Source organism: Plectropomus leopardus, chromosome 1, assembly GCF_026936395.1.
Source record: "Plectropomus leopardus strain MGB_pleo_1.0 chromosome 1, ASM2693639v1, whole genome shotgun sequence".
Classification (NCBI taxonomy): Eukaryota; Metazoa; Chordata; class Actinopteri; order Perciformes; family Serranidae; genus Plectropomus; species Plectropomus leopardus.
In genome coordinates, this window is record NC_142176.1 from 16,305,716 (window position 1) to 16,318,890 (window position 13,175).

Sequence of the window (13,175 nt, forward strand, 5' to 3'; positions counted from 1 at the left end):
CCTTGTTCAATTTGTTTGTTCTGTTTATGGCTACAAGGGTAGAGAGGTCAGGGAACTCATCCTTCTCTGTCAGTGTGCTAATTGGTTTAAATAAGCTGCCCCTCCTGCCAATAAACTATGTGTGCTCAATCTTTAAGGTAACCTAAATCATTTTTATGTCACAAATAAATAGAGAAGGATAAATCCTCACTTGGTTGAAATAAAAAAAGGCTTTGCAGATGTGAAAGAGTCAAACTTTGAGTCTAATCTCTGCTTATTTTGTTTTAAGTAGAGAGAAACAAAAGCTCTGGGTATATTGTTATATTTAAAGTCCATATTCATTCAAAGACATGGAGACAGTTATCATGAATTTAAAAAAGACAAAATCTTAACCAGTGTCAACACTTGCATTTTACAAAATATATCAGAGAAAATCTGAACAGGTGAATTTGATAAACCGTCCAAATTATGTCAGAATGGCAGATCTTTGATATTACTGCACAATTTTGCTGTTTCAAACTATATTCTTATTTTAATATTATCATTACACATTTAAAATGATGTCACAGAATTATTATCATTTTTAAGAACTTTTCAAGTCTTGTTTGCCTTGCTTGTTTTTTTTTTGTGTTATTTTGATTGTTTAAGATCTTTTTATGGCGCTCTCAAGGCTCTGCTTCTTCCACATATGCCTTCTCTAATTTGGGTGTCATACTTGATTAATATTTCCTTTAAAGGGTTGTATGAGCATATTGTATTTTCTCCAATTTACTTTATGGCCAAAGGTAAGAGTTTTTCAACTTTCACAGCTGGTCATACACACATTTATTTTCTTTTGTTATTCAGTTATAAGGGAATCTCTCAGTTGACCCAAAAAACAAAATACAAAGAGAGGAGAATAAGCGTGCATGTATTTGTGCCTCCTCTCACTGGTTGTCTGTAAGTTTTAGAATAGATTTACAAGTTTCTTGATCCTTTTCTTTCAGCACTGTTCTAATATAACCTAATGATTCTCTCTAATGACCTTAATCTTTGATATTGTGCTTTACTGACGTTTGGAGTTTTTATGTCATACAGTACTTTTTAAAAAAATAAAAAATGTTCTATAATTTACATCCTCTTTCCACATGTCCCAAAATGATCCTGGGACACAGAGTTCTACATCTGACATATTTACACAGCTAAATCACATGTTTATTGACATTTGGTCTAGTTCAAATATCCTTATGAGATTAGCACTGTTTGAGATATTCTGTTTGCTCTTGGTGCACTGACATGTGGAGTTTCAGGAAACGTTCCAGATGTGCCAAGCCGAGACTGACTCCGAGTGAGCTAACTGAGGAATTAGCAATTCCATAATTGGCCGTTCTGTCAAAGGTTCTGACAAGCCGAGATGATGAAGCGGTCACTAAGTGATTTGTCTCCCGCTCTGTCTCGCACGATGCCCGACACAAAACTTCAGTCCATAATTAGAGTATCCACATCCTGCTTTTCAGACTTCTTTACTCTATTTACCTAAAATATCTGATGCTGTCCTGAAAAGGACCAGACTCGTCTTCAAAAATGCAAACCCAGCTCTATCACGACACCACCCCAAGGCTGGGGTAGAGATGCATGGCCAAAAGAAGCCCACATTTCTGGTCAGTAGAAGAAACACATCTATTTTTAAACATCATGAAAAACTTGATTATTAGCAAGATTTTGATATGCACAAATACCACAACTGCGACCCTTTCAAGAAGGCGGTTGAAGGAATTAAAGAGGATGGTGGGAATGACCAAGGATGATAGAAAGATTCGCAAAAATTTGTTTTATTGCAAAGAAACAAAATGGCACGAACTGCTCTAGCCATTTCACTCGTCTACATTTTCATTAACCATGTCAACAGCTTAGTATGAATATTGTCTTTTTGGAATTAGGGCAAAAAGCGAAATATTTTGTGCATGCAATCATACTCAGTGATGCATTTGAACTTTTAAACTGGTGAATGAAGTGTAACATTGCTTTAAGCTTACTTTTTGAAGTGCCCCTATCTATGTGATGCTTCATATTTTGGTCAAACAAAATATTTCTGATCAGTGGTGTTCAGCTGGGTATAAATCATATTTTAACAGCTTGTTCCCAATCCTAAGTCGTCAAATACCGCCGCTTGGTCAGTTATTTCGGTATAAGACACAGACGTAAATAAGCACCTTTTGTGTCTGTATGATATGTCACCGGACAGCATCAGTTTATACTGCCACCGACGGCATTAGTATGAAACACAGGAAACTCCAGACTTTCACCTGAGAGCCCGCTGTGCTGCCTGTATGAATGTTGAGCCAAACCATGCTGTATTTTTCTCATATATATCTAACCATGTGCTTGTGTTAGACATGGAAATAAACGTACATTTGAGGTGCTTTATCTACATTGAAGTGTATTTTGAAAAAGACCCTATGCATCTCACAAGCAGAAACTGTATATTGAAACCGGAGTGTATTTTGAAAAGACACGATGCATGTAACGGGCGTAAATTGACATGTTGTCCTGGAACGTCAACAACAGATGCAGGAGGATACATAACGTGGATGTATGTACCAAGCAGCGATATTTGACGAGTTGGGATGAGAATGTGATTCTGTATTTTTTTAAAAACTAAGGACACATCTGGAACAATGAGCCTCCAGCCTTAAAAAGTTCCATTTTATGATAGGTGCGCAGTGTTTTTCCCACAATAAACTGAAGTTAAAATGTCAATAAAGGTTGGCCTCAGTTGCCACTTAACGACTTTAGTGCTGTAAAATGGGGATGGTTGCCACTGGTTTGGTTTATTGTTGTACAGTTGTTGCCGGGATTCCAGATTAAGACTGCAGAAGCATGAACATTAAAATTACAAGATCCTAGTTCATCATCACTCTGTCCAGTCATTAAATATCACTATGGATGTACCCACTATTTTTTTCAAAACTCACTGAATGTGCCTTTAATGCCCTTCACTGTCCTTTCTGTTTTCTTGCACCAGCTCCCTCGCTCTCCTGTTTCCCCTCCCTGATGCTGTGCGCTTGCCCTGACAATGCAGCATTATGGAAATAAATTGTTCCATTAGGTGCATTGTGTTCTGTCATCAGGCCAACCATACTGGGTTATTAATGGACACGGCCTCTGCTTTGATTAAGACTGAAGATTTTTAAATAAATAAAACTACAACTACTGCCTCGCAGTTGTATGCCTCTGCAAATCAGTCAGTTACAGCTTACATCCATTTCTGTGAAAACATGGATGCTTCACAAGCATCAGTATCTGACCAAATGTCTCCCTTTCTGTTCCTAAAATATAACGATGAGCAATGTCCAGAAAAGCAAAAGATTATGATGTCAGAGTAAAGATGAGCTTTGACCCTTTGGATATAAAATATCATCAACTCAACATTTTATCATTTTATTATTTTTCTGAAATTCTGTCACAATGAGTGTATGAATTTCATTACGGATTACATTTCATTATTGACCTTTGACCACCAATTCTAATCAGTTAACTCTTAAGTCCAAGTGGACATTTGTGCCAAATTTGAGAAAACACCCTCAAGGCCTTCTTAAGAAATAACGCTCACAAAAATGCGACAGGGTCACATTGACTTTAGCCTTTGACGTCTAAAATCTAATCACTTTATTCTTGAGTCCAGCCGGATGTTTGTATTAACTTTAAAGAAATTCCCTGGTGTTCTTGAGATATCGCATTCACGAGAAAGCGACTAACGGGTTAACAATGACCATGACCTTGGACAACTAAAATCTGTCAGTTTTTTCTTCCCACGCATTTGTGCAAAATTTGAAGAAATTCTCTTAAAGTGTTCTTGACATTATCAAGCTCACAAAAATGGGACATACAAATGGACAACCCGCAAAGGTAATGCCTCCGGACACAACAATCGTCAGCATAATAACATGCACTGGCGACGTATCACCCAACATACTTTCCTTCACTATGTTATGTTACACCACACAGGAAGTGACCTTATGAATGGAAGACCCTGGATATAAATATCTATATTTGACCAAGAATCTTTGGGGCTGAAAACAGAGCCAATGCAGAAGTGCTAAAAAGTGCACTTTCTTAAATGATCTATCCCCACGGACACCCATGTAAACGTATATGTATGTGCATGTCTGTATGTATATGCATTAAAGAGTGCATGTAAGTGCAAGTGCTTACTGGTTATATGTATGTTCAAGTAAAGGATTCAATTTTGGCCTAGGCTGCTTCTCATACTTAGTAATTTGCTCTCTACAGCACAGGTAGGTGTGTGTTTGTGTGTACAGTTGTGACTGATCCCATTCATCAGGCCAGTTAACCCTTGGCAGCAGGTAGTAATACTGAGCAGGAAACCAGAGGGGGATGCAGGCACTCGCTCTAATTAAATCCCCCCTCCACCTACCCACCTACACAGACTGCCTCCCCTCCTCCGGCAGGAGAGACTCTGACCTTCCAACCCAGCCTTCACCCTGCTGCCTGCATCTCCCACCTCACTTCTGCAAGCTGCAAAGTGCATGGAAACAGCTTTCTGTTCTAATGGGAGTTTAGACCTCAATACTAAAACAACACAGTTTAGATCATGATTTCATTTAAATAACTAATTTGTCACATCCCACTTTGTCAATGAGAGACATGTTTTGTCATTCACTGCTCAGAGTTGAGAATAATAATAAAAAAAATCATGTCTACACTTAAAGGATCAGTGTGGGGGATTTAGGTGGATGTATTGGCAGAAATGGAATATAGTGTAATGAGTATGTTTTCTTTAGTGCAGGGGCCATCAGCATCAGAGAATCGCTGATTTGTGATGTGAAACACTGCTTTATTCAGTGTTTATCAGTTCTATCCCTTTGAAACCTGAAGCAAGATCACTTTTTAGGGCTGCTTTCAGAAATCTTTTGCAAATATTTATATCTTTGAACCCTATTTTGAGATAAAAAAGGCAATGAGCAACTCAGACATGCTGCAAAAATGGCAAGAAAGTAACAGATTTAGAAAATTAACTTAAAAAAAGCTACAGAAATGTCAAGAATACATAAGCTAGGTGAAAACTATATTTACAATTATGATAATTTCATAGATAAAAGTATGTTACAGAATGTATATATTTGTAAGCACTTCTCCCAGGTAATTTATGTATTTGTTTGTTTATTTATTTATTTTTACTTATTTTTCTCATTTTTTTTAACCTCATTTTCAGGCCATTTCCTTACTAATTAGGTTAAATCACTGGGTACACTTCCCTTGGAAAGGAGTGACCTTTGCAGATAATTCCAGTAAAATCCTCTTGAACAATGAACACTAAAATAATTATCAAGTTTGAGCTGGTTCCAGTCTGCAATCCTCACCACAACGAAATCCTCCTAAATCTTATGCGCTTCACCTTTTAAGGTCATAATACCCCGTTATAAACATAGTAAATACATCAAAATCACTGAGACCTGATCAGAAATAACCATCATGACAAATGACAAAGTAGTCTAAAAATTATGAACACTATAATGTGTTTAGGTTTTCAGCCATGCTAGTGGGATGGAAATGTCAGACAGTCCAGACTGAAATATCCAAAAAGAAAAAAATTGGATGGCTTGTCATTACATTTTGTGCAGCCATTCATGGTCCCCAGAGGATGAAGCATGGGAGCCATAAAGAAAACTGGAGACTGCACTGGAGATGAGGCTTCGTTCATTCCTATGGAAGTAACTCAGTGGTGCATGAAACAAAAAATTTCGATTTTCCTCTGTGTAAAATTAGCCAGATTTTCACTTTTTTAATGTCATCAGACTAAATGGATCAAACCCTGAAATGAAATGAGACATTTTTCTGGGGTTGTGGGGATCATAAAAAAAATATCCATTGATTTAGAATTTTTTCTGTAATTTAAATCTATGAGATGAACTCTTTCTTTGGCCCACTTGCATCACGTGACGGACCCGAAAGTGGTAAATCCACTGTTTGGCCACTACGAAAATTGGTCTCAAAGCTTGATGCACTTCCTAAGGACCTGGAATAAAGCCTACAGACTTTTGTGATCGTCTGTCCTTTACTCTAGCGCCACCAGGAGGTTGACATTGGGACACAATGTAAAACATTCCAGCTCAATATCCCAACCATTTGGTGGGGTTTCTGGAAATTTTGCACACATTTATGTTCCCCAGATGATAAGCTACAGCAGCTTTGGTGAACCCTTATCTGGTGCCATTAGGAGTTCAAAATTTCCATGTGTTTAGTGCGCGTCAGAAATAGTTCGTATGCTAGAATCATAGGAATTAATAAAACCATTAACATATCTCCTAACAATCAGCATGAAGGTGTTGTCATTGTGAAAATGTTAGTACACGGACGTGAACATTTAACACAAAGCATGCCTATGCCAAAGTACAGCCTCACAGAGCAGCAAATGAAGCCTTTTAAAGTCTTCCTACATTGATCGTTTTTTACTTTTTTGTTGTTATAACTGTATTTGCTTTCCCAAGGCTCTTAGCTAATCGACATATGATGATGATGCTTTTCCCCTTTCAACTATGTATGCTTTCACTGAGCTGTTGACCTTCTCTAATCCAGGCTGTTTTCAGTGTGAGTGGCATATGATCTTAATGCTGACTCAAAATAAATGTGTCCTTTCTTCACTTGTGAAGTAATGACAGTGAATAAAGTAGCATTAATGTGAATAAGTGTTTGCACTGGTGTGATGGCGCACAGCTGGCTTTTGTGTGGCACGCAGGGTTCAAAAGCGGGTTAAGAGCAGGGTAATCTGTCTGGCTGACAGCATCAAAGCGGCTGGCATCATTAATACAGTCACTGGCGGAGGCGTAGTCACAACGGCTCCATCCACTATTTGTGAAGGTTACACATGAACTTGCATGCCCGTATGAACGTACAGGTACTTGTATTTGTGTGTGCAAATTAGAAGAGAAATCCAGCCTTAACTGGTTAACAATGTACTGTGTATATATTTTAAGATAATGGTGATTTGCATGTGTGGGCTCATTTGACTTTGGTATTAATGGTGGATACCATTTTAGTAGCAAAAAAAATAGTGACTATTATTAAAACTTAATTAGCCATTACAAAATGTTATTGTGCAAATGGCTGCTCAAGACTTACATTGCACTTTGACACTCTATTTAATACAAATATCCATGACAACTGTAATAAATGTTGCAGAAATTGGTACTCGGACTTACAAATTATATACTGAAACCTAATGTGTTTCTCATTGACGCTAAATAATCATTTTTACATATGTACCCTGAAGATTAAATGTAAGAAAATGCAAACTAATCTGATACAGGGCAAACATGTAATTGCATTAAACTGTAAGGATATTACAATTCTATTCAATGCAATGGCGATGTCTAACACATGGCATTAGAAAACCAGCACGTGATGTAGAGGATAGAATAAAGGTATGGGTGCCACTCTAACAAACAATGAATTCATAGATATTGTTGATCTGACAAAAACTTAGTACTATTGTAGTCACTATAAGGTATTTGTATACTTGCACTACAACAGCAGTAACACAACTACGAACAGAGAGAACAGGATGATGCCCAGATTGTACAACACATATATACGTATTTTTGGTTTGGATCATGCGTCTATGCTTCCATTTCATTTTTTATGATTCTACATCTATTTGTTTCTTTTTCCTCCCTTGTAATTACTTTTTATATTTTATTTTTTATTTAATGCTATTGATTTTTGTTTCTTTTACTGAGAACACTGAATTTCTGAAAATGTGGGAAGAAATGAAATAAACAAAATTCAATAAACATTATCTTTTTTTAAGAAAATGGCAGCTAATTAATTTCTTCAATACACTACAAAGCAGTACAACCACAACACTGTGCACTGCCTTCTCACTTTCTTATATGCTGTAACTGTCATAGTGGGTGCTCTGCTTCAGCACTTGACCGTATGAAACATCTTGCAGACTGTCAAGTGCAGAGACTCTAATCTCCATCAGCCAGAAATTAAACAGGAGCAGGTAGAGTGGCAGAGGAAGTGGTACCAACTACTTGCAGAAACACTTATCGGGTAGAGCAATCTATTAAAAGATTGTTTTGGTTTATATGAAGCTTTTGTTCAGCCCCATTAAAAAAAGTCTTTGGTTTCATTTACATCCACTGATGAAGTGTTTCTCAAACAGTGGGGCAGGCTCTCCTGAGAGGGCACGTAGCCACTGCAGGCGGATGACCGTGGAAAAATCTGGAGTGAAGCAATGAATGGATTTATAGAAGAAAAACAATCAAACAAAAGTTTGCTAATGCTATCATGTTTACCACAATTTCACCAAAACTCACCATGGATCCTTTTTTATTACTAGCTTCCCCACTGTTATCAATGATTGGTAAAAAAAAAAAAAAAAAAAATTGTGGGTTGAGGAGGCATGAGTGCAAAAGTTTCAGAACTACTGTGCTTAAGTCTCCTTGCTACTTTCTCATGATAATATAACACAACTACTTTAGGAACAGTCTCTGGGGTGTTTTGAAAAGTGTCTCAAGAAATATGGAACATAAGTCAATTTAATATTAAATTAAAAATACAGGTTTTGGGGGGGGGGTTTAAATGAAAGCAAACATGCCGAAAAATAACATTTGTGACAAATTTGATTGCACTACAGAGAAGTGTAGAAGTATCCTATTATAAGTTTTTCTTGTGGAAGATAAAGGTAAACTCAAAACATAAAGACAAGTAGTTTTTTAAGCAATCCTTAGCTTTTGCTGTAAATTGATGAAAAGAAAACAGACGCAGTCAGATTCAATTTAGATCTGCTGCTGTTGGACGTTCTCGATGAACAACAACTTAAGTGTTTCTTTCAACAGCAAACATGTTGGATTCAGGTCATTTGCTAGATTTGTATCCTATTTACATAAAGCCAAACACATAGCAGTGTGTGTGTGTGACTATGTGTGTGTGTGTGGTGTGTGTGTCTGCATGCATGCGTGCATATAGAGGGTCACGTCAACATCTCATTTATGTAATGGCTCCACATTTATCGCACCCTGACATGACTGACAGGTGGAAATGACATCACTAACATTTAAATTGTTGTCCTTCTCTCTGCAGAGTAATACATCCTAAGTGATGCATATTCAACCAACAAGCTATTTCTGCACTCATCTACACCATCTTCACTCCACCTTTCTCTCTCACACACACACACGCTTTAATCCCCCTCTCACTTTCTGTGTTTCATTTTACTGTCCCCCACAACCTCACAGTGTCACTGCGCTATCCAATTGGCATAATTGAGCCAGGTCAGATGATAAAGAGACCTATAACAATCAATGCAGGTGAAATAAAAAACAGCTCCCACTTATTACTTTTGTCCTTTTCCAGCGTCAATCAATGCCCCTCCCCTACATCTATTTAACACACTGGAACTGCTGCTCTTATTTTGAGGAGAAAGGTTTGACATCTCAGACGGAAGGGTGAAGAGACGCAAGGAGGTGGAGGCCGCAGAGGAGTGAAGACGAAGAGGAAGAAGAAGAGGAGATGGAGGTTCGGGCAGTATCAGAGCTGAGATAGATGAGATGTGACAGGCTGCCACTCTTCTCATCAGCATGACACAGCTGTCACAGCCCTATTTCAGGAAAATTAAACAGCCTTACGGTAAACTGGGCTGCCTGGAGGGAGGGGCTGGAGCAGTGTGTGTGTGTGTGTGTGTGTGTGTGTGTGTGTGTGTGTGTGTGTGTGTGTGTGTGTGGGTGGGTGTGTGTGTGTGTGTGTGTGTGTGTGTGTGTGTGTGTGTGTGTGTGTGTGTGTGTGAAAATGAATAAACTCGTAGTATGCAGATAGGCTTTCTGCTTCTCTCCTCCCCCAATCTGTTCCCCTCCTTCCAGCACCATCCTCTCCTTTTGACATGGTAATGGCTCCAAATTGATGAAGACACTTCACTCATTCAGTGACAACTCTACTGGCAAGCGACATAAACACTTCCTCTACGCCTCCTCATCCATCACTTACGAAGCCCCTCCCCCCTGCCTGCTTAGCATTGCCTGGGCGGGAAGTTGTTCAATCAGCTAATTTGCTCTTCTTTGTCCGCTGTTAATGACCGCGTCACCTCTGGATTATCTTGTCATCCCATCCTCTTAATCAGCGCTGATGAACTGCTCATCAAACTATTAGCCTCCGCTTGCCCTTTGTCGTGCTTTGCAAAGGTTATGTGCCTGTAATTAAAACTAATCTGTTGGGTCACATTTCTCTCTTTAATTGGCAGAATAGTTGCCATTCCAGTAGTTTTTATACAGGGACTGAGGAACCTCAACGCACAGCAAATTCAGAAAATAAAGAAAATGTCTGGCAGCATATGGGGGATATAATGTCTTTAGTAATGTCCACATCATCCATGTTTTCGCCTTGTGTAAAGGAGCCACATAAAATCCAGTTATAAATTTTGTAGCAGAGGATGACAAAAAGTTTTAACTGTTTCAATTAGGGATGTCCTGGTCATTTTTTTTTCAGAGTCCTGATCTGATACTTTTGTCTTCCTAGAAAATACAGCTGCACAGTGTAAACTTTAAGGCTTCTTTAGAAATACTTAAAAAATACCTGCATCCAAGCTGTTCCTTGATGTTTTTTTTTTTGTTTTTATTTATTAGCTTATTACTTTACTTATTTTACAAAATAAAAATGACAAACCCTCCCTTGAATCTTGTTGACCTTCCTTCTATCTCATGGGAATATCTCTGTCCATTTAAGAGTCCAGTGATTGTTGCTGCAGTGCAGCCTGTGTCTCAGTAACCAGAAAGATCTGGATTCTGTTGACTGTAAATTTTCCTTTTCTGCCCATCTTTTGAAAGGAATTACCTCCTCATTAATAAATAAGCCATGTTAGTTTTTTGCTCACAGGGCTTTTGTTTCACCTCACAGTGGCGAGTTCGGCTGTAGTACGCTGCGCTTCGGTCTCCTCTGCTCTCTCCTCTGAGCGGATTGAGGAAACAACACGCGCTATAGCTGAAAGCAAAAAACGAGACTTGCAGTGAGCTAAATGAAACGGGTGCTCATAACTTTGGTAAATAACATAACTAAACAGTCTCATAATGTGTTTTAGTTTATGATATGTGGTGTTTCGCAGCTGGCGGGGCTCAGCTGCTGCTCTTAAGTTCAGCAGAGAGAAGAGACAGACTGCTCAGTGGAGAGGTGGTGACAAAGGCTGCGCTCTGCGTTGCTCTGCATGAAAGTAAAAAAATCTGTGTGATAGCTGACATAAAACAAAGGATTGGATGCTCTATAAGCTAAAAATCCCTGATCCCTATCAGTCAATAATTGCCTTGATCAGTCCCCAAGTTGATGTTTGAGATTGGATCAGGACATCTCTAATTTCAACTTCAAAGAGTAATGCCGTCTACTGCGACCATTGCCAAATTATTTTTTTTATTTTGTCCACCCTCCAGCTTGCCATCTACCATCTCCCTGATTCCATGTGAATGCAGCATTGGGTGACTTAATTAACTATAATCTATCACTATCATACAATTCAAAACACGCACTAATAATTAACTGCAACAAGGGGGTGATGTGTGCAAGAGTCAAGGTTACCAGTCAGGGCTGCTGGATCAGTGTCAGTGCCAATACTATCGTTTTTATGTAGATCAGTTATCGGCCATGACAGAGTCTCGTGTTACTGTAATAAAAATGATCACACACTGTTATACACATTTTAAACCTAGAAATAAAAGGTGTGATTATCAAATGGTGACTGATAATCACATACCCAAAGTTCAACCAAAAAGTTGCACCCTCTCTTGCTCATGAGCCTGCATGATGACCACATTTGATATACATCCCAATATAGGTTATATTGATCATTTTATGTACCAAGAAACCTGTTTTTCTCTACAGAAAACTGCAAACATTTTGATTATTTTTTTGACTGGGGGCCACATTTAACAACAGCAAAACTATATCAAACATCTGATTACAAACTCTCACAAAACTCTGCTGTATAATCCAAGTCATGTGTATTCAGTGGTATGCTCAGCGCTTCCCAAACACATGCATTTTCACTACAAAAAAACAACTTAGTATGGGGGTCTGAATTTGAAGAGAGCACAGATAAATTTCATTTTCAAATCAGTTTTAGATAGAAAGGTTTTTCTTCGTGAATTCAATGTAACAAATGGTTATTTTGTGGGTGAAGTGTTTTCTTAAACTCCTGGAAACATGAACAAATTGGCTTATTTTTTTTTTTTTCAAAAACATGGGAAGAAGCAATGAGCAACAAGAAATGACCCAAACAAATAGTGAGAAATTAGTAAAGACTACAAGAAAATTACCTGAGAATTAGTTAAAAAATAACAATAATATTAATAATAATAATAATGAAGAAAAAACAAAAAAAGGAAGGAGGAAAGGAAATTGTTACAATGTTGTTACAGTGAAAAATTCTGTACCATAATTTTAAATGTGTAGTTATAACAATTAGCTATAAATATTGTTTTTACATTGCTTTTTTAAAGTAAATTTTAGAATAATTTTCTAAGTCTAATAAATTCTTGCATTCTGTGGAACATTTGTGACAAAGTTGCTTATTGGCTTTTTTCCATGTTTTTGAAAGAAATCGCACCAATCAGTCATTTCTTTTAAAATGGAAAATAACACTTGAAATAGGTATAAAATAGCAATTATTGACTGAAAAACTTTTTAAAAAATGTGTTGATTGAAGTATTCTACATTTCTGTTTCAACTTTTCTGATATAAATCAAATTTTGTTAAAGATGGCAACTAACATTAACTACACAGGCATCTTTCTAGTGTACATACACACTGTTTGATGAAGTATCTGTCCAAAGCTCTGCAATTCAGACCAGCTTTCACAGCAGAAATGAAGGAATCTATCTCTAAGTGCTAATTTGTGTGATTTAGGTAAACTAGAACCCATCCAGTTTGTCAGACGTTTGAGCTGAAAATATTTTCCTAGCTGCCTGTTTAAGCCACTTTTTGCTGTTTCAGCATAAGCATGAAGCACTTTCACTGTAGGTGAAAGAGTTGCGATGCCTTTAAAAGAATTCATAATATCCAACCTGTACTGACCTTAGACGGCAAATAAAAACTATCGATCCTCCCTCCCCAACTCCCACTTTAAAAGACTTATTGTGGAGCTCCATTTCATCTAATCACTTGGCAAAAGAGTCCAGGGTCTAAATAAAGAAAGAATAAATAAAAAAGTC